This window comes from Aythya fuligula, chromosome 17 (genome assembly GCF_009819795.1).
Source record: "Aythya fuligula isolate bAytFul2 chromosome 17, bAytFul2.pri, whole genome shotgun sequence".
Taxonomy (NCBI): domain Eukaryota; kingdom Metazoa; phylum Chordata; class Aves; order Anseriformes; family Anatidae; genus Aythya; species Aythya fuligula.
In genome coordinates this window covers 11,284,741-11,303,359 of record NC_045575.1, presented here as the reverse complement: position 1 = coordinate 11,303,359, position 18,619 = coordinate 11,284,741, and the positions used below count along the sequence as shown (strand labels likewise).

General features: G+C 42.7%; 1 protein-coding gene and 1 long non-coding RNA gene across 2 annotated transcripts in view; both read right to left on the bottom strand.

The window, feature by feature from the left end:
- The window catches only part of ZDHHC8 (zinc finger DHHC-type palmitoyltransferase 8), a 112,046-nt gene that overhangs the window by 49,630 nt on the left and 43,797 nt on the right, over nt 1-18,619 (bottom strand). The window lies entirely within an intron of this gene.
- Nucleotides 3,373-4,893, bottom strand: LOC116495964. The gene is made up of 3 exons (XR_004253980.1): nt 4,694-4,893; nt 4,576-4,604; nt 3,373-4,045 (listed from the first exon to the last, which is right to left on the bottom strand). It is a non-coding gene; the product is annotated as an uncharacterized LOC116495964 (long non-coding RNA).

The window sequence follows — 18,619 nt, the reverse complement described above, 5'->3', positions numbered from 1 at the left end:
GTGAACGGGTATAACCTGTGACTGACAACTGCCACTCACCTCTAACTTACTCAGTGCAGCTTCTTGAAGGGATCCAGACAGACCTACAAGAGAAATACTACACTGTATTCCTCTGAAGATGTTAAATATAGATATATATTTATTTTCCAAAGAGTTAATCTTCCTGAAAAGGAAACCTCTATCCTCCATGGGAAAATGAAATTGTGGGGCTGTGGAAGATGCCAGATTGCTGTGTGCTTTCTACGCCAGCCCTTCCTGCCACCCCCACCACACACACAGAAACTGGGACACGCTGCGCTGAGCATGGCAGCAGCCACCAGGGATATCCCAAAGGGGAAATACTCAGCTGAGTCCAGCCAAATGCCCAGTCTGTTGCTATCAACTACTTGCTCGGCAGGGAGGCTCATGGCTGGCTAAAACATGCCAGCACTGGCATATACAAAAGCCCTGGGAAGAGAACAAAATAATGTCTATGTTAGCCAGGGAGAAAAGGCAAAAAAAGGCTGTTAAATCTGACTGCCTTGAACTAAATGTGCTTGAGAACAGAGAGAGTGGCTGAACATAGGAGAGAGCAGCAAGGAAAAAGTATAGAGGACAAAGAGAAACTGAGGAAAACAGAGTAAAGAAGGTGGCAGGAAGTGCTGCAAGAAAACTACGTCTGTTTTTCACAGTGCTATAGTAGTAACATACTGAAAACAGTAGGGGTATTTTTTGTTCCAGAATTGTCTGCAAGAAAGACAATTCTTCCACCTTCATTCCTTCTTGAATAAGTAAGGATCTTGTACAGTCAGTTCACAGTAAAAATCCCTGCCTCAGCAGGACTAATCAACACCAACTAAACTTGTCCCTAGAATAAAGCAGCGTGCTGAAGATGGGTGGGAAGGCGTGGCATCACACTAGACTGGTCACTGAACGCTGTTAGGAGGAGCTCTAGCTCAAAGCTATCTCAGCAAACTTACTGGCATTTCTCTTTAGGGTTAGAGGTTATTCATACCAAAAACAAACAAACAGAAAAAACAAAACAAAACAAAACAAACAAACAAAAAAACACATAATGAATGATTGCAAATTTTGGCTTGCCTTTTTTGGAGGAGGGTGTCTTGCCTAATTTTGTCTCTTTGCTTACTAAGAACCAGGTTAAACTCAAATATTTGGTTGCTCTGCCTGGTCATTCCTGAGCCAGACCACAGAGAGATGAAGCCTGCATTCTGCACCTGTGTGACAGCCTCTTTCTCAGGATGCTCAAACAACTATTGTGTCCACAAAAGACATGCTATGCAGGAATCTGACACACGGGAATTGATTTTAACTCATTATTCAGGATTCCGCCTGTTTTCATCATGCTTTTCTGCTACAAGCAAAATTACTTTCTGAAAGAATTAAATGATCAGGGCATCAAAAAAACAGCGCCTCCAATTCCTGCCTAGAGGGCCTATGCTACAGCATTTGTAGACTCAATCAAAAGGTAAAGTTGGCTGATAGACAGCCAGCCTTTAAAATTTCATTTGCTCAGACTGTACCAGAAGCATCCAGCGCTAATACAATTCTAGCAAACATAGCAATCATTTGTTCTGCTTTACAAAGGTCACCAGACATCAGTTTAAATCTCCCAGTGAAGCCCATTTACCAAATTCTGCTTTCAATAGCAGAACCAAAGACTCACTTCAAAATGAGCTGGGCCTAATTTTTTGCAGTGAGCAGTCAGGAACATTATGTCTTCCTTCTGCTCGGCAATTTTAAATTGGTAGTGTATAATCCTGAAAACCAGGATTAAATTTAATATGCTTTGAATTCGCATGATCTCATTACAGGATCAGGATCTTGTTCTTTGGACAGACTGTGCACAACTATATGCTACGTGTGCTCAGAGGCCCAGTGTGCGACACTAGCAATTCTGTGTGGAAGGGAGGCTTTGTATAGTTTTACTCAAAGAATCTTTTGATTTTAGTCAAAATCCAAACGAAAATGGCAAATTATGAATGCTGGAGTAGCCTCCTTCTTATTGGCAACTGCCACTGAACTGGTAGGTTTTATTCTGGGGCACAAAGACATTTCAGAAGAACCTCAAGCTGTTCTCCTTTACTGTATTAAGGTATCAGCTTGCTCTTACCTTGCAGTTGGATTTGCAAGGTAACAAACAGCAAGCTGATACCTTGTGCAATTCCACTAGTGCAGAGGTAAGTGGATTGTGTGGCTAGTTTATGCATGGACATTTCCAGCTTTCAAAGGGGAAAATACGATTTAAGTACAAGATTGACTGCCAAATTCCTCAAACAATTACAGATGTTTCTTACACGTCTGACCTAAGAGGGCTGACTGCTGAAACCTAGACTTATCCAAACCACTACAATTTCCTCTACAAGCCATTTGTCTAGCGTAAAAGGACAAGAGGAGATCTAGATTTATGGATCATGACACAAACTTATAAATCTTTGGTCTTGGTTTACGATTTAAAAAACACTTAAATATGGAGTTTGTCAGACAAAGTAACTTTTGGTCCTTTAATCATGTGTTCCAGTTTAATGGAGCAGAAGCAGCATTTGTGTTTCCATGCCTTAATGTATGCTTGTTTTTGCTCAGTGCCAATGTCCACGGCAAGAAAGCACGTAACCAAACTTACAGAATATTAAAAATGCAGCTGCTAACTCTGCAATGGGGAATAGCCAGATGAGGCACCTTTTCCTCCCAGCTTTAACACTTCTGAGGCCTGTAGAGCTCCCTGCACACCGAAAGGCGTTGCTGCTGGCACGCTGTTGCTTCCCCAGCCTCACAGAGATCGCCTTGCACAGCAGGAACAGAACAGCTGTCTACACCTCACCTGCCCAACACACATGGCCTGTAAAGTGTATCTGTGTCAGTCAGAACAGAGGAAAGGTTTTAGGGTTTTCTTTTTTCAAACAGGTTGTCTGGACAGGTGTGAAGCCATCCCAGAACTGCCCTGATGTTGAGTTTCTTATTCAGGGTCAAATTGCCCCCAAATTACCGTTGCTTGGCAACTGCAAGATAAAGAACCTGCACTCTGTTTCCTGCAAGTTAACCAAACTTTGACCTTTTCAGGTGACTGTTCTGAACACGTAATTTTCAGTCTCTGTCAAATAAAATTTTCAGCTATTAAAAAAAAATCAAAATGAAAACACCTCTTGCCCAATTAAATTCCAGTAACTTAATCTGTGTGATGCTAATGGTGGTAATGTTTTGGGCCTAAAATTTGGCATGGTGTTGCCACTGACATTTCTTCAGACCAAAACATATTATCCCATTTTTTTAAATAGCTTTACTGGTTCAAAATGCCATTTTTTCAGTGAATGAGCTATTCAAAAACCCTAATCGGAGACCCATTTTGCTAGGAGCTGTATAAACACAGCTGCTAGGAGGGGTCTAGGACAGATTGTAGTGTAATGGTTTGAATTCTGCTTGGAGAAGAACCTCTGAGTGACAACTTAAACATGCCAGACATGGTTCCGTGACCCCACAAAAAGCAAAGCAATGTTGCTGGATTTAAAATAAAATGAATATAATATTCATATACAAAAAGCACGAGGTGGAAACAGAGCAACCATGATTTAAAAGTTATATATATGTTTGCACAGAAGAGCAATGCCACCTGAGTATGAGAAGAATAGCTGAGGTAAAGAAAATAGGTCTGAGGAAAGAGGAGTGAAAAAAATCTGAGGCAAAAACTGAAGCCAGGAGGCCAAACAGGTCACAGAGGCCAGTTCTGTTTCCAGGGCATTGCTAGCCCAGGCCACTGAAGCAACTAAGGAACCACTAATGCTGAAGAGAGCCTTCCAGGATTTAGCAACTGCATGCGGGAAGCTCTTCACATTGTATTCTGATTCATTTGGGTCATTTTCCTTCAAAACAATTCACTGCTTGCAGTGTCCAGGAGAAATCCAGCGTGGAGCCAAAACCAGATGGGAAAACGTTTAGCAACAAGCAGACTGTCTCAGGGCCAGGAGAAAGTAGTGGTGATTCAGAGATAAGGCACACAGGTGGAAAGTGCTGAGAGGACCGTTTCAGGTGTTTCCACAGGCTCCTCTGAATGCTGCAGAAAAAGGTGAAATAATGGTTATACACAGTTTTCAGTGGATTTTAGTAATGGCGGGGGAAGAGGCAGCAGGGGAAGATTGGTTGTTTATTTGCTCAACTCTAAAATAGCTTAGTTCCATCTACAGACAGTTATAATCCTAGCAATCATTTTGGTGTGTCAGAGAAACATGAATTTGAGATAGTTTGGCTTCAATTTATTCAGTATACATAACAGTGGCAAGGAGTTTTCAAAAGGGTTGGAGGTTGGCCTGATGGACATGTAATCATTTTGGAGAATGAAATGGATCCTCAAAATAGCGGGGCAAAGCAAAAATACACACTTAACTCTCCTTAGCCAGGGAAACAAAAGATTAAGTTGTCACATTTTACCCCTGCTATAAGGTGTTACATTAAAACAAAACAAAAAAGCCCCAAACCACTGGAACACTGGAAAATTTCCTGCAAACTACGTCCATTTCAAATTGAAAGGATCTCTAGGAAAAAAAAACTTATTGGAATGGATGTGGAATGGAGTAGGTAGCTTACCTGGGTAGCTGGTAGTTGAATCCTTATTCCTAGGAGAGAAGAGGAACATATCAGTGTTGTATTGTCAGACTGAAGCTGGGGGGTGCTGGAAAGAGAATTTGCAAAAATAACTACTTACCCAACTCTGCTCCTTTCAGGTGAGGAAGGTCCCTATGCATTTGATGATCTTCAAAAAAGAGAAAAAAGAAAAGGGGCAGCTGCATCTCAGGTAGTAAATACTGGTGTCGCTCAGCTTGAACAATTGGTGTCGGCTGCTGCAATTGAAATTTGTTATGGCAGAGCAAATCATCTTGGACAGCAGATGACTGGTATCCACTGCCAGCCCCTATACAAAAGACAGCAACATTTATTCAATAACTAGATTAGGTTGTTCGATTGACAGCTTTTCTTTGGGTATTTGTTTTTTTTTTTTTTTCTTAAACTACCAGTTGTGTAACTGGAAAATTTTGTACAGAATAGATATATATATATTTTTTTTAAATTCCACAACAGATATATTCCATTAAAATTTATAGTATACTCTTGCCTTTCCCTGCTGGCAAGGCAACATATCATTGTGTCGTCTTTGGATCTTTTTTGCTTTCTGCTTTGTGGGAAAAAATAAATAAATAAAAAAAATAAATGTCTGGCCTTTCTAATAGATTGCACCTGTGAGAGATTTGCCCAAGCAGCAAATTCGCTCTCAGTTAATTTTTTTTTTTAATTTTTTTAATCACACTCCTTAAGAATGATCTCTGGGATATAGTGCCGTGACTGTGGATGTTAGCATGTTGCTGACTGACATAATCGTTCCATGAAATGGAGTCTGTAGTCTGGTTATGAGGATCCTTCTTGCTAGGATTATCTTCATGTTAATTTTCTTTACGTAGAGATTGCTAATTTGGAGATGCAGATCAGAGCTGCTGAGGAGAACACCAGGGGTTCAAACTAAGCACAGGGGACAGGCCACTTGGTAGGGAACTAGGGATGCCTGTATTTTGCAGTAGTATGTGATGGGTACATCATGCATTGTATTAAAAAAAAAATAAGGCAAAAGCCACAAACTGTATATTGCGTTCAGATCCAGCAAGTTAAAGTGGGCTAAGAAGTCCAAACCTGTTAGGAAGAAGCTCATAACTATGTTTTATATATGTTTGTTCTTACACATCCTCTCTTTGTAACTCTACTCTGGTATTTGTGTGGTTCACTTTCTGAATTTAGATTTGCAAGGTACTAACAGACCTGATAGAGGATATCTTATTTCTATCAGAAGAGTTATCCAGAGTCAACTGACAAGACACTGAGAAAAGTTAATTCCAGGCATTAACACTGACTTCAGAGAAATCTGAACAGTTTATTTTGCAGCTTTGCTAAGGAACTATCAATGGACTTCCGATGCATTATCACATCTCTTTCGCTGCCTTGTAGCTGACAGCACTCTGGACCTTAAAGCAAAAAAATGTTTCAACCGCAGCAGTAAGTGTGAACTAAAAAATTATTTTTGGTGGCCTTATAGGATTGCTTACACATCAACTAAACATCTACAATTACTGATAAATTCTTATCAGAGGTTGAACTTAATTAAGATTTCAGTTGATTATCCAAAGCCCTGGAGACTTCTTAACTTTGCGCAATGTGTTTATTGCAGCTACCGACATAAATCAGTTTTCTTGATCCTATTTCACATAATTAAATCCCTCTAGGACAGGTGTTGAGTTTGTCAGCAGTGTTCGATTCACAGTTGTAGAAGCTGAAGATCCGTTTTCCCCAATGCAGTTAAATACAGACCTAAGTCCAAGTTTCTCTATTTGCTGTGACAATGGACATTTGTCCTTTCTATATCATTTTTCTCACTTGAAGAGCCTTTGCATGCATTCTCCATCTCTCCTAAAATTAAGCTGCTACCTAACTTAGCAGACAACAGCATGAGCAAAATTCAAGCCAGAAGCTTAGACATGATGAGACCGCCTTGCTAACAGGATTTTTCAGAAGCATAATGAAGATGTTCCAGGCTCTACCACTGACAACATGTTAAAAGCATAGAAGCTTTCCTGACTCTCAGGCACTGATGTAGCATACCCAGACGTATTAGGGCTTTTTTTTTCTTTTTTTTTTTCCATAGCAGGAGATTAAAAAAATAAACGTAGATCAACTCATATTCCTTCAAACAATGAAGCTGGAGCTTAAAAATTTTTTTCTGATGTACACCTTGTGACTGATCTTGCATTTCGATTGTTAACTAAGTTGTTTTGGTGCAGTAAACATTCTCTTCCAAATTAAGAAGAAAATGGTTGCTTTCAAGACAGCTGCTTTTGTCAGTAATCAGAATTTCCCCATGAAAACTAAAGGACAGCTCTTAAATGAATGAGCTCTTCCATCAGGACTCCAGCAAGAACCAGAGGTGAACAACAACAAAGTAGCAAGACTCATAAAATCTCAGCTTTGTAAGGCGTCCCCATTCCCATTTTCCATGAACAACTTTTTACTACCCTGCCTCACATACAGATCAAGAGTGCACTGAGGATTCATTATAAAAATACTTATCTAATATGAAGGTAATGGGCATAAATCTAGCTTGAAATTGTTGCAGGCTAGCTCTCACAGCTGGGATTTATGTTTCAATGCTGAAAGACCTTGGTTCAAACCCACAAACTTTTTTGGGGTCATTGCACAAGGGCTTTACATTTTCAAAGACAAAGATAAGATTAGGTCCAATGATCTGTTCTGGCCTTAATAAATAACAATACTAAAAATCTATGAATCATTCTCCCCTTCCTGAGTCAAAGCTTCCCAGAACCATTCCAAATCTCCCTCCTCCAGTCTTACTCTAACAGAACCCCTGACAAAGTGAAATGAGGAATCTCAGTGCTTGTTTGTAAGAAGTTTTCCCTCCCACACAGCAAGTGTTTTTCCACCCTTGGAAAAACACTTTTTTCCTTCCCTAAATGGGGCACCGCATCAAATAAATATCCTTCCATCTGAATAGGCAGAGGCATGAATTCCTCTCGTTTCTGGGGAGGAGAGCAGCCTCCTGGCGTGATAACAGAGCCTGAGACAGCAGGTAGAGACCGTTGTCTATTCACAGCTAACGATTGCTGCAGGTATTTAGTGGTACAAGTGCTGGAGCTGTGCAGCACTCTGCAAGGTAATTGTGCAGACCAATTCCCCGTTAAGTATGTTCCACACAAGCACACACAGTCGATCTCACAGGAAACCTTGTTCTGCTTCATTTCTGATAGCATCTGAAACTCTTAATGGAGTATTTGACCCAGCCTTAATATAATCAGATAAATCAGGTGAAAACATAGAAAATGGTTACCAGAAACTTATTAACTTCAGCCTTTTCTCTGGCAGAAGACTAGGCAGAAACAAAACTAAGATTTAGTAAGACTGAAGATGTCAGGGAAAATCATCCCCAAAGGACGGGAGAGGAACTGGGATCATAAAGGCAAACACATGGTAGACAATCAGAAAATCCTCTGCTGAGTTCCAACTCCTAAATTAACAGTGTATTCTGACGCATGTTGGGAAGAGACAGCACTGAGACAATCTGCTTGTTCCGTTTATGAGACAGAAACAATCTCTCACCCTTGTTCAACCTTTTAATGATAACCACCTGAGGAGTCACTTTGGTCCATCACACTGAGTCTGGATGCCAGCCGAGCTGGGCTGAACATGGCAGCTCTTTCCCCACCACAGATTTCTCTCTTCTCTGCCCCTGAAGTCAGTCCACATCATTACAGTTCACTGCTGAGCTCTTGCAGGGTTCACAGTGGATTCGTAACATGCATTGTAGTACCTCTGAAACCACCTACAGGACTTAGTGACCAGCTGGATGTTGGAAGTGGATAGGAGAAGGGTATTGGGCTATTCAACAGGACAGCAGCCATCAATTTGAGGACAGTTAGCTGAATTGTGGGAGAAAACAGAACACCACCAGGACTTGGTGGGTATCCATCACACACGAAGGTGGATGCTGTCCCCATACAGGACCACTCACTAGGGGATGCCCTCATGATGACCTGCAGTTCTACTGTAAATTTTTACCACCTCAGGGAATGATCTGAGGCATCCTGGTACCTGCTGAATGCTACAGCATACTTTTCCAAGGCTCGTAGGAAAGAAATAAGCAGTTTAGATCAGTAGCTCCTATAGTGACAAGGAGATGCAGGGGAAATTATGCCTTTTTTTTTTTTTTTTTTTTTTTTTTTTTTTTTAATCTCAGGAAAGATTTCCATGTGCCCTCTCGGAAGGCACTGGGAGGCCCTCAGTGCCAGCCCCTGCTCGTTGCAGGAAGGCTCCATCCATTCACCTGTGCATCACACCAGAGCGCCACGACCAAATAACCCAACTGAGAGCCCAAGGTTATCTTCTGACAATAGAAAAGAAATGCAAACTTCAGCTGCCATATAGCTCGTGCCCAGCAGGTGTGAGCAGCAAAGATAAGAAGTACACCTACAGCATTTCAAATCAGGTTTTAAAGAGAAAGGGCTTAAATCCATTTCTAATTAAGTCACTGGACGTAGTGAATTGCCACGCTGGCTCTGACTGTAACTGAACGTATGGATGCAAAAACGGATGGGAAGAGAAGCAGGGTTACTCAGATTAGCACAAATTATATTACTTCTGCAATCTCCAGCTAATCTTCAGGCAACACTAACAGTGCCAAAACTCTACGTGGCCGGTTTGAACTGGGAAAAGAAGCCAATAAGGGAGGACAGCTGTCCAAAGGGAGCACAAAGGCAGATTCCAGCAGCTTTGCTTACGGGCTCTATTCACGCTGCTTAACTCCACACAATGCAGCCTGGCAGCACTTGCCTGACCAAATTAGCAGCGTGTCCCTAATGAGCCCGCCTGACAGCTCAGTATGTTGCCATTAACCAAGCAGGAGCTCGCAGCCCTCTCCCTCGGCCTGCTCAAGCGACAGCCTTGCCCCTCTCACTGCTGTACCCCTAAGGCCAGATGAGTGACCCATCACGGAGGCTTGTGATTTTCTTTTTTTAAATGGTATTTCCAGATGAACTGCAGCTTTAAGCTGAGGGGCAGAGAGGGGGGAAAGTTCCCAAATCCTCCTAGATTTGCTAAAATTACTTCTGTCTGAAGATTTGTGCATAAAATGCGTAGAAGAGGAATACCACAGAATTCTGTGGTCTACTATTCACCTCCTTCCCCACTGGCATTTGTCTGAGTGCTCTTACAGGCAAAACTTTCATGAAAACTGAACAACCAGCTCAAATGACATTCCAAGATCAACTCTTCCAAGTCTCCCTGAAAGCGTAATGTGTACAGTGCGAATGCAGCATGGGAAGCTTTCTTCCATAAACTTGAAATCAGTTGGGTTGATCTCTAAAGCAGTTCAAATACAGAGCGCAACCCTGAGCTTTTTACTAGGTTTCATCCTAAAGTTGACTATTCCACTGAAAGATCAAATGTTACGGTATTGAACCAAAAGCAGGATACAGGGTGTATGATACACATTTAACGTGCCTGCAAAAGTCAAACGTCAAAAATACTGAACACACTGCGCCTTTCAGAGATCTGATAGACAATGATATTTGCTCTGTGTTAGATTAAAAACATCCACTGTTGGGTCAGCAACCATAGGACTTCTCAGTACTACAATGACACTTACTCAGCCTCCACAGTTGAGTAGCAACTGGCTTAGGAAGGAGACCCTCACTTTCCTCAAACGCCAGCCTCTGTAATCAGGATTAGTTTAGCTGCCTTCCAGACAGCAGATCTTTGATGACTATTCAAGCAGAGACAGAAAGGTGTATGCTTTCAATTAGGAAACTGAAATAGCTCCCAGAAATACATAGTGATCCATGACCATCTAAATCCTTCAAAACAGGATGTACACATCTCCCTAAAACACTGGCTTCTGATGCTTCAAAGCAAAAGTTCCTAGAGCTGCGGTCTTAATTTTGCAGGAGACAAATTTTTGTCCAGAATGAAGTTCTATGGGGGAGAGACAGGTAAGATGCACTCCACAGGATGTACCTCAGCACCATCAAGAATGAAACCTTACTTAAATGGGAAATTCAGATAGAAAGACAAGCTGTTTAGCTCATCTGGTTTTTGCTCGGAGCAAAGTTTGCTTTAATTCCTGTCCATTTTACTAATTATTCCACAGAGTACGTCTGAGCCCAGTGTTGCTAATCAGAGTGTGCAAAAAAACAATACTCTCTCTGCAGTTACAGCCAAATTTACAGCTCTGCTGTCCAGTTCATAAAGTTTAGTGTTTCTATGAATAAGCACAATTAAGCCCTGGAGAATATCCAGATTTTAGGACATAATTCCCACACAGAGCCTTTGAAGCAAGACTTTCAGCATCTTTTCTCCACGAGACAAAGGAATTTGTGATATGGCATAGTATTTTTTCCCCCTTCAACCTGAGACAGATTAAAATGGAACATTGTTATTGATCGACAGGAACCACCTCTTCCTCTAGGTATTTTATGTTCTGGAATTTATCCAGCTCCAACATAAGAAGGCATCCAAAAATAAACTAGGAAAAGAATATGAGCAGCCCCACACAAAAATGAATAGCACCTTATCGTTGTTTTTTTAAAATTAATCCCATTTATCACCAATCTGCTGGAAAACCTCTTCCTTCCCAAGCCCCAGATTCTCCCTGTCTCATTGCAGGTTTCCATTCAAGGCCAGTGACTCAACACCTCAACAGGGAAAATAGTTCAGGCTGAAATTTATACCCAACAGGATGGGAGAATGTTAAGTTCATTGCAAGGAGGAAGGAAGGCAAACCCATTAGCAGTCAGAAAGGAAGCACATTTCAATAAGGCTCTTTTGTCTTCAGAAAAGGGAAAGCAAGCAGAGAAACACGTTCTCCCCTGTACACAGTTGTGTTTACATGGGCTTCTTGCTTGGAAAAAAACTTTAATATCTGTAAAAACTATACAAAAGAAGAAACATTACTAAACTCCCTCAGAGTTTAGTAAGAAAGCTCCCAAATAACAAAACCAACTTAGATCTGTTCTGGAAGGGATTTAAACATTCACACCTTCCAAGTAAACAGGCATAGCCAAGAACTGTGAGTGCCTGATAAACAATACACAGACCAATTTTTCAAGCGCAGCCCTTGAGCAATGATTGATCATCAGACCGGCTCTGCACGAGTGGCTGGACAGAGCGCTGGAATGCTGCTTGGCTGCTGGTCCCTCTTTTCTTTTGTCTCCAGAAGGATGGCTACCCCATGGGCATCCCAGAGGTTTTTCTGGCCTCTGAGACCCCATCAACTCACAAGACCTCTTCACTCTGCAGCTGCCCAGCCTGCAAGGGAGAATTCAACAGGGACCTGAAGCAATAAGGTGCTTCTGGTGAAGATAGAAGGGTAAGCGCACCAGGACGGGTCCTCCAGCATACTGCAGAAATACAAGACAGTCTTTGATACATTTTTCTTCCACAAGTTTTAACTCCTCTAGAGCAAGCTGGCCATGAGCACAGACAGGCGTACAGCACTGGGAGCTGTAGGCAGTGCCAGGTGGATTCTCGTCTGACACACACCTCCGTGAGCAGCACAGGCTGTGGGGCAGAGCAGCAGTGCTGTGCTGCCGTCCCTGCATGCTGCACGTGCCTTTTCCAGAGAAGTCGCAGCACCTTCTGCAGCTGTGCCCGTCCAACCCTTTCCTGCTTTTGATGAAAACTCAGCAGCTTGGCTGGGCTGGATTTGAGCCTGAACAAGGACTTTTTTTTTTTCCTCCACTCCTCTCTATGTGAAATTGGGCATTTAAACATGGCTACCTAGCAAGATCACAGAAGACAAAGTATTATGGGTTATCATATTAGCTCCCTTCCACCTTGCAATTCCAGGAATAGGAGCATAAGGTGCCATTACTGCTTGTCCCCACTGAACAAAAGCTGCAGTACTTTTACACTTTCTTTCACAGTTTTATGCCAAGGAGATTGTGACCGAGGTGGCATCAGCTCAGAGCTGAGCACCTTTTTCAGCTGCTGTGCGTGCCACTGTGCATAAAGTGCGCCTCAGAAAAGGGCCAAACAAAAGAAGATTTGTGAGATAATGTAGTGGAGCAGAGCTGAATACTTAACATTTTGAAAAATGCAAAGGCCTGACAGGCTAAGCAGAGGCACACACTGAACAAAACCTTTTCAGGGGCAGACTGAAGCCTGCCCACACGTTACCAGCTACAGGCCTCCACAACAAGCGTGAACTGAGGCTCGATTGTGCAGCACGGATCAGAGGCTTTGGCCAGAAGTCTGGTGAGCTGAAAAGCTCTTTAAGTTTCCCGCAGTGGGGCTGCTAGTGGGAAGCACAGTTTGTATGACCCCCCCGCACCCTCCTCAGGAACAATGATCCTCAGGAAGAAAAGCAACAGCCCATCAAAATGCATTGGAGTGGGATAAGCACTCCCCCAAGAGCAAAACAGCTCCTAACCGCACCTGGTGCCCCTTTGCTTTTCTGGAGGAGGCTTTTCCTCTGCGTATTTTGTCTCTCCGCAGTAGCTGAATAGTTTTTTTGGCTACAAAAGATGTCATTAACTTATTTAGCCTTATTACAATAATTATTTTACACTATAGCCCATCCCCTTTCAATTATACCCCAAACATACTATTGCTATAGCTCAGAGAAGCAAATCCTCTTCCCAGACCTGCCTCCGAGCAGCTGGCCCTGGTGTGGGACCACTGCCCAGGACCAGCTGACAATGAAGGAGCTGCACACGTGTCCGAGCAGACCATGGCTCCCGACCTGGTAACAGCACAGCTTCTCCACACAGATGGCTGGGGCTCGATCTCCTGACTCCACCATGCAGGAAGCCAAATGCCAGCAGACCCAGCCCTGGCACCAGCCCTGCTGCTGGGGCACCCTCTTTAACGCTCTGTGATCCTTGTTTGATACAGCAGGGAAGAAAAGGATGCCACTGCTGATTTAGGAGCACTCTGGACTGCAGTCACAGGAAGCAGGGTGAATGTCTTGGCCAAGCATCTCGTCTGGCTTGTTCCAACAGTGCTCTCCAGGCAACTGCTACTGGCTGCAGTCAGGGTCAGGACATCGGGCTAGATGGACCCAGTACAGCTGAAGTAATAGTTGCAATAAAAGCACTGTAGAAGTAAAAACCAATCAATGCAGATTTTTTTTTTTTTTTTTAATGGTGTTACATTGGGGATAATTTGGGGTGCAGAACTTTGGCACTGAGTGCAGAGGCTGAGCGTGCTGCAGCATCCAGACCAGCATGCCTGGCAGTGCTGCTCAGTGGAAAAGCAATTCTCAAGAGCCTCAGAAGGCTACAGGTTTCTTTCTGGTCATTCAATATGAAATATTCTGTTCAGAAGTAAAACTATTTTCAAGTTGAAGTAGGGTTTTTAATTGAAAATTATTTTTAAACCTAATGCATTTTGGCTTAAGGCAGTAAGTAGACAAAATTCCATTTGTATTTATAGATCAGGTTACCTCCCCATCATTCACACAGCCATCTGTTTAAAAGGTGCACTCTTCATTTATACCTTCTTAGGGAGAGGGAAAAAAAAAAAAAAAAAAAAAAAAAAAAAAACAAAACTTTTCATTTCTCCAAAGACTTTAAATGAGTATAACCGAAATTAACAGCACCCACTTCTACATGACTTCATTTCATCGCTATTTGGCAAATAAACCTCCATTCTGTGATCATGTTAGCTTCAATGACAAGAAGCAAGGAATTGACCAGAAACCTGAAGAAATATGACTAAACCTGGGGTGGGTTTGGGCTGCCTGATTCTGAATGGATTGGAAACCCAGCTCATGCCATGGTGCACACCTCCTACCTCCCGCAAGCCCCTTCTGCCACCGGTCCCCTCCACAGCACAGGCTGTAAAAGCCAAACTAAGAAACAAGGAACAGGCCAACACCCTACTTTACAACCAACAGACACTTCTAACAAACGCTAGCCTGGATGTGCTACATGGGTGTGTTGTAAGGCTGTTTGTTAGTTTTTATTTTAAGTAAAAGCTCATCTTCTGGAAGCAACAGCCTCAGAAACAGCTCCTCCTAAAGCTATTCTTGTTCCCCATTAACCAGTCAGATTAGAAATAACACCGATAGCAAGAAAAATATTTACTTAATGCTGTAATCTTCCTAACAGCAATCGTTCTGGAAAGACAAGCAATGACAATGCATCGATCACTGCAAGCACATGACTGGTTTCCAAAGCCAGCCCTGGAAACAGCACCTGCAGCTCCCCGCACACCTGCCGGCGCGCTGCAGCTGCTTTGTCACCTCCTCGCACAGCAACCAAGCCACTGTGCCTGCCACCAGCTTCATTTGCAAAGCTACAGATGTGCCTACTTAAAAGCACGCTAGAAAGGCAGCTCCTCAGAATGTTAAGCTCCTTTACACCTCCTAAATAATTCCAGCTGCCTGTACAGCAGGGACGCTATTTGTTATCCCATCCTTAGGGATTACAGTTCAATTACTTTACTGTGTATTATCCTTCACCCAAATATTCCAAATCACACTGCCGGCTTGCGTGCGCAGGAAGTAAGAGTTTCAGTGGTACCAAAGGGGAGGAAAAATCCAAGCTGTGTCTACGCTGAACCTCCTCTAACGTCCCTCCCCCCACACCATGCTGTGCGGGTTCACTGTCAGCACTATTGTGGTTCAGCCAGACCCTGCCAAAGCCTACTTAAAGACTGAGCATCAGAGATTAGAGATGGAGTGGCTCAGAAATGAAGTTAAGCAAAACCTTTATGCATTTATCATAAAAGGATAGGCTTCATAGTCCATGAGGATATTACTTGGAAAACAATCTGCAACTGTGATGAATTTCCTTAAGCTTCTGCAAGCACAGGTCTGTACAAAATGGGATTAATTCAAAACCTTATCAGCAAAAATTCATATGGCCCACTTCATGGATCCTGCTTTACAGGGTTAACATTTAAGCTATCTGGCATACCATGGAGGAAAAAATTGTTTTTATAACCACTGTTACGATTCTCAGAGCACAACTCTGCCCTTAAGCAAGTTTGCTATTTCATTGTTAATAATGAAGTCCTAAAGGAAAAGTCAAAGGAATCAAAAGGAAAGAAAGGAAACCTCAAACTACTTTTTGTATTTATCTTCTCTGCTGACGTTCCCATTTCCCTTAAATAAATATTTATTATACTCCTTAAGCAAAATTACACTTAATCCATGGTTCAATTTTGAGATCCTGTTGCACATACTATGGATATTAGTTCCATCCTCCTCTTCTAGCTGTACAGGCTGTAGGTGAAAATACCCTGAACAAGTGTTTCTTTTCTTGCTGGTGAAGAAAATGAAAAAATTCCCCCAGAAGGCTCAAACTTTTAAGAGCAGTGGGCCACCTGCCCATCTCCAGTGACATGACAGCGACTGCCTCTGCCGTGGCTCTGAGAGGCAGCGCGTGGAGCAGCGGCGTGCTCACGGGCCGTCAGCTGGATGGGCCCTGCTGCGAGCAGATGGCTGCTCCTCGCCCCGTAGCCTGGCTGCCCTGACAAAGACATCAGTGACGGATGATTCAAGTTATCTGCAGCTCCATCAGAAGCATGTAAAAGATGTTGACTGTATACCAGCTGGCTTCAGCAAGTGGATTTCGACATGAATTTGCACTATTTGGATTTCAGAACAGCCTCTTTCAGTTCAGCTGAAGGCTCACAAGATTAGGGAAGATGGATTTATGCAAAACTAAAACAGACCTGTTTATAAACTCCATCTGGATTTTCCCTCAATATAACAGGTAATTCTTTTGAAGTTACAATTTGGTAACGTGAATTTGCTAAGAGACAAGCACTTGAATATTCCGGGGCCTCTTCGGTATTATTTCCCAAGCAGAAAAAGCCATCTCATCTAATCAGCTTTGCTTCTCCTGCCACAGCCTCACAGTTTTTTATGTTAATAGTGAGGTCCCCTTACCAAGATACTGGGTCCTGAGGAGCTGCTGCAACAGCTGCTAAAATTCACAACCGAAACCAGGAGATCAAGCTGAAATCTGGGGTAGCCTCAGTTTGATTTTTGACCAGAGGCCAGGACAGTTTTTCCACCAGTGAAAGCACTCAAAGAGCAGAGAAATGCATGCTAACTTCAGTTACGTTGTGATGCACATTCTTACCTGGAAACATTTGCTAACATCTCTTTCCATCAAATAAAATACAAGAGGAAACTAGAGCTGCAAATGGAAATACAAACACTGAGAACACCTACAAGCACTGGCTCCACCAGAGAGGACGCTGACCTCTGAGCAGTGCTTGGAAGGCCCAGGAGCCTTACAAGAGTCACCTTGATGGGAGCCAGCAGTCTGATCTGTTTGAAACACGTCCCTCACACACCATATACTGTATCACCTCTGTATTTTGCTGTCTGTTTAGTGATTTTAACAGCACCCACAGATACTCAGCCTGAATCGTGTTCATTTTTAGTACATCTCACAGTGGAAGATAAGCTGAATGCAGCTCTCCAATGGTATCCCAACGAGGTGACTGCTCACCTCCAGCCAGCATCCCAAGCAGAACAGCCTTGATAACTGCAGCCTTGTTCGCCCAAGATCAACGCCAGCCTGAAACCAAAGAATCAGCAGAGGTTTCCATCAAAGGGCAGGAATACAACTAATGGCAATCTCAAGGGTTTTGTGACACTGCTATTCAAACGCACTATTTCAGAATTTGAGATTGCAGGATTGGGTGTTGTAGTTGGCTGAGTAGTTAAGGTTTGTGGGGCACATGGCTTACACCACATGATATTCTGACTACAAATTTGGCTCGTGTCAATAAAGCACATGGTAAATAAATTAAGGGCTGGCCAACTGACAGATCTCAAAGTAGTTGACAGCACAAAGTCACTGGGGAACAGGGTTGTTTTGGTTTGCTTTTGCATTAATGAGAGCTAGCCAGATACTCCTCCAGATCTATAAAGATGCTGAAATCTAGATATAAGAAATTCCTTGGAAAAAAAAACACATCCATGTAGATTGGCAGAATAATAACAGTAAAAAAAGACCACCAAAAGAGTGCACACATTCAATTTATGCCAGCTAAAGTAGGCAAAACCAGAGCTACACCTCTGACCATGGAGAGCACAGGTCCAGAACAGAGCATGAGTCCTGAAGTGCTCCAGCACCCTGGCGGATTGGCAACCTGCTTCGTCCCTGCCACAACAAAACCAGCAAGTGGCCACCACAGCCTGCAGCTGTCCCAAACAAGGGAGCAGGAGGTCAGTAAGCAATTCTGTGGCACCACTGTGGTATTAAACTCCAGTCTGGGTTTTCAAATTTTTTCAATCTATATTGGAAAATTGAAGGCAGACAAAAAAGCCTCCAGGAAAAGAATTTGAGGGTTAAAAAAAAAATAAATAAAAGTTTCTGTGAGAGATCTTAAGCTCTCTATCTGTTGAGCAGAGACAATTATGAACACCAGGAACTAATCCCTAAGAAGATCCAAAAGGGCTCTTTACTTGGTGGGGAAGGCACAATGGAGCTCGATCCCAGAAGCCACTGCACAGTGCCAGCAAGCCGAAGGAGAAATATAGTTTAGTGAACAGCAAACATAGCAAGCTTAGTGGTGAGGCCGACTAGTCACTGGTTCAAAACTGAAGCAAGATGGCAGCAGACTGTTCATTTCATAGCATCACATCAAATTGTAAGGCTTTCAGAAAACTGTGCCATAATCAGACAAGACTCTGATTTCCCTACAAGGAGAGGGGTAATGCCCATGGGTTACAGATGGCGAGATGAGATGATTACGCGTTCCTTCTGGCTGCAACATTTCTGTTATCTTCATATGAGATTATAATATTGATTCATTGATTTCCAACAGTTAATTTTGGCTGGCTAGTTTGCTATTGTGTTCATATTTACACAATCTTGCAGTCATTCCCTTAAAACCATATCACACGGAACATTTGAGCACGCTGGAGTTCAAGAAGCATTTGGACAATGCTCCAGAAATATGGTTTGATTTTCGAGTGCTCCTGTGTGGAGCTAAGAGTTGGGTTCAGTGATTCTTGTGGGTCCCTTCCAACACAGAATATTCTATGATTCTGTGTTTTCCAAATTTTACATGCATTTGGAAAGCTTTCTGTACCATCGCTTCTTAATTAAAGTTT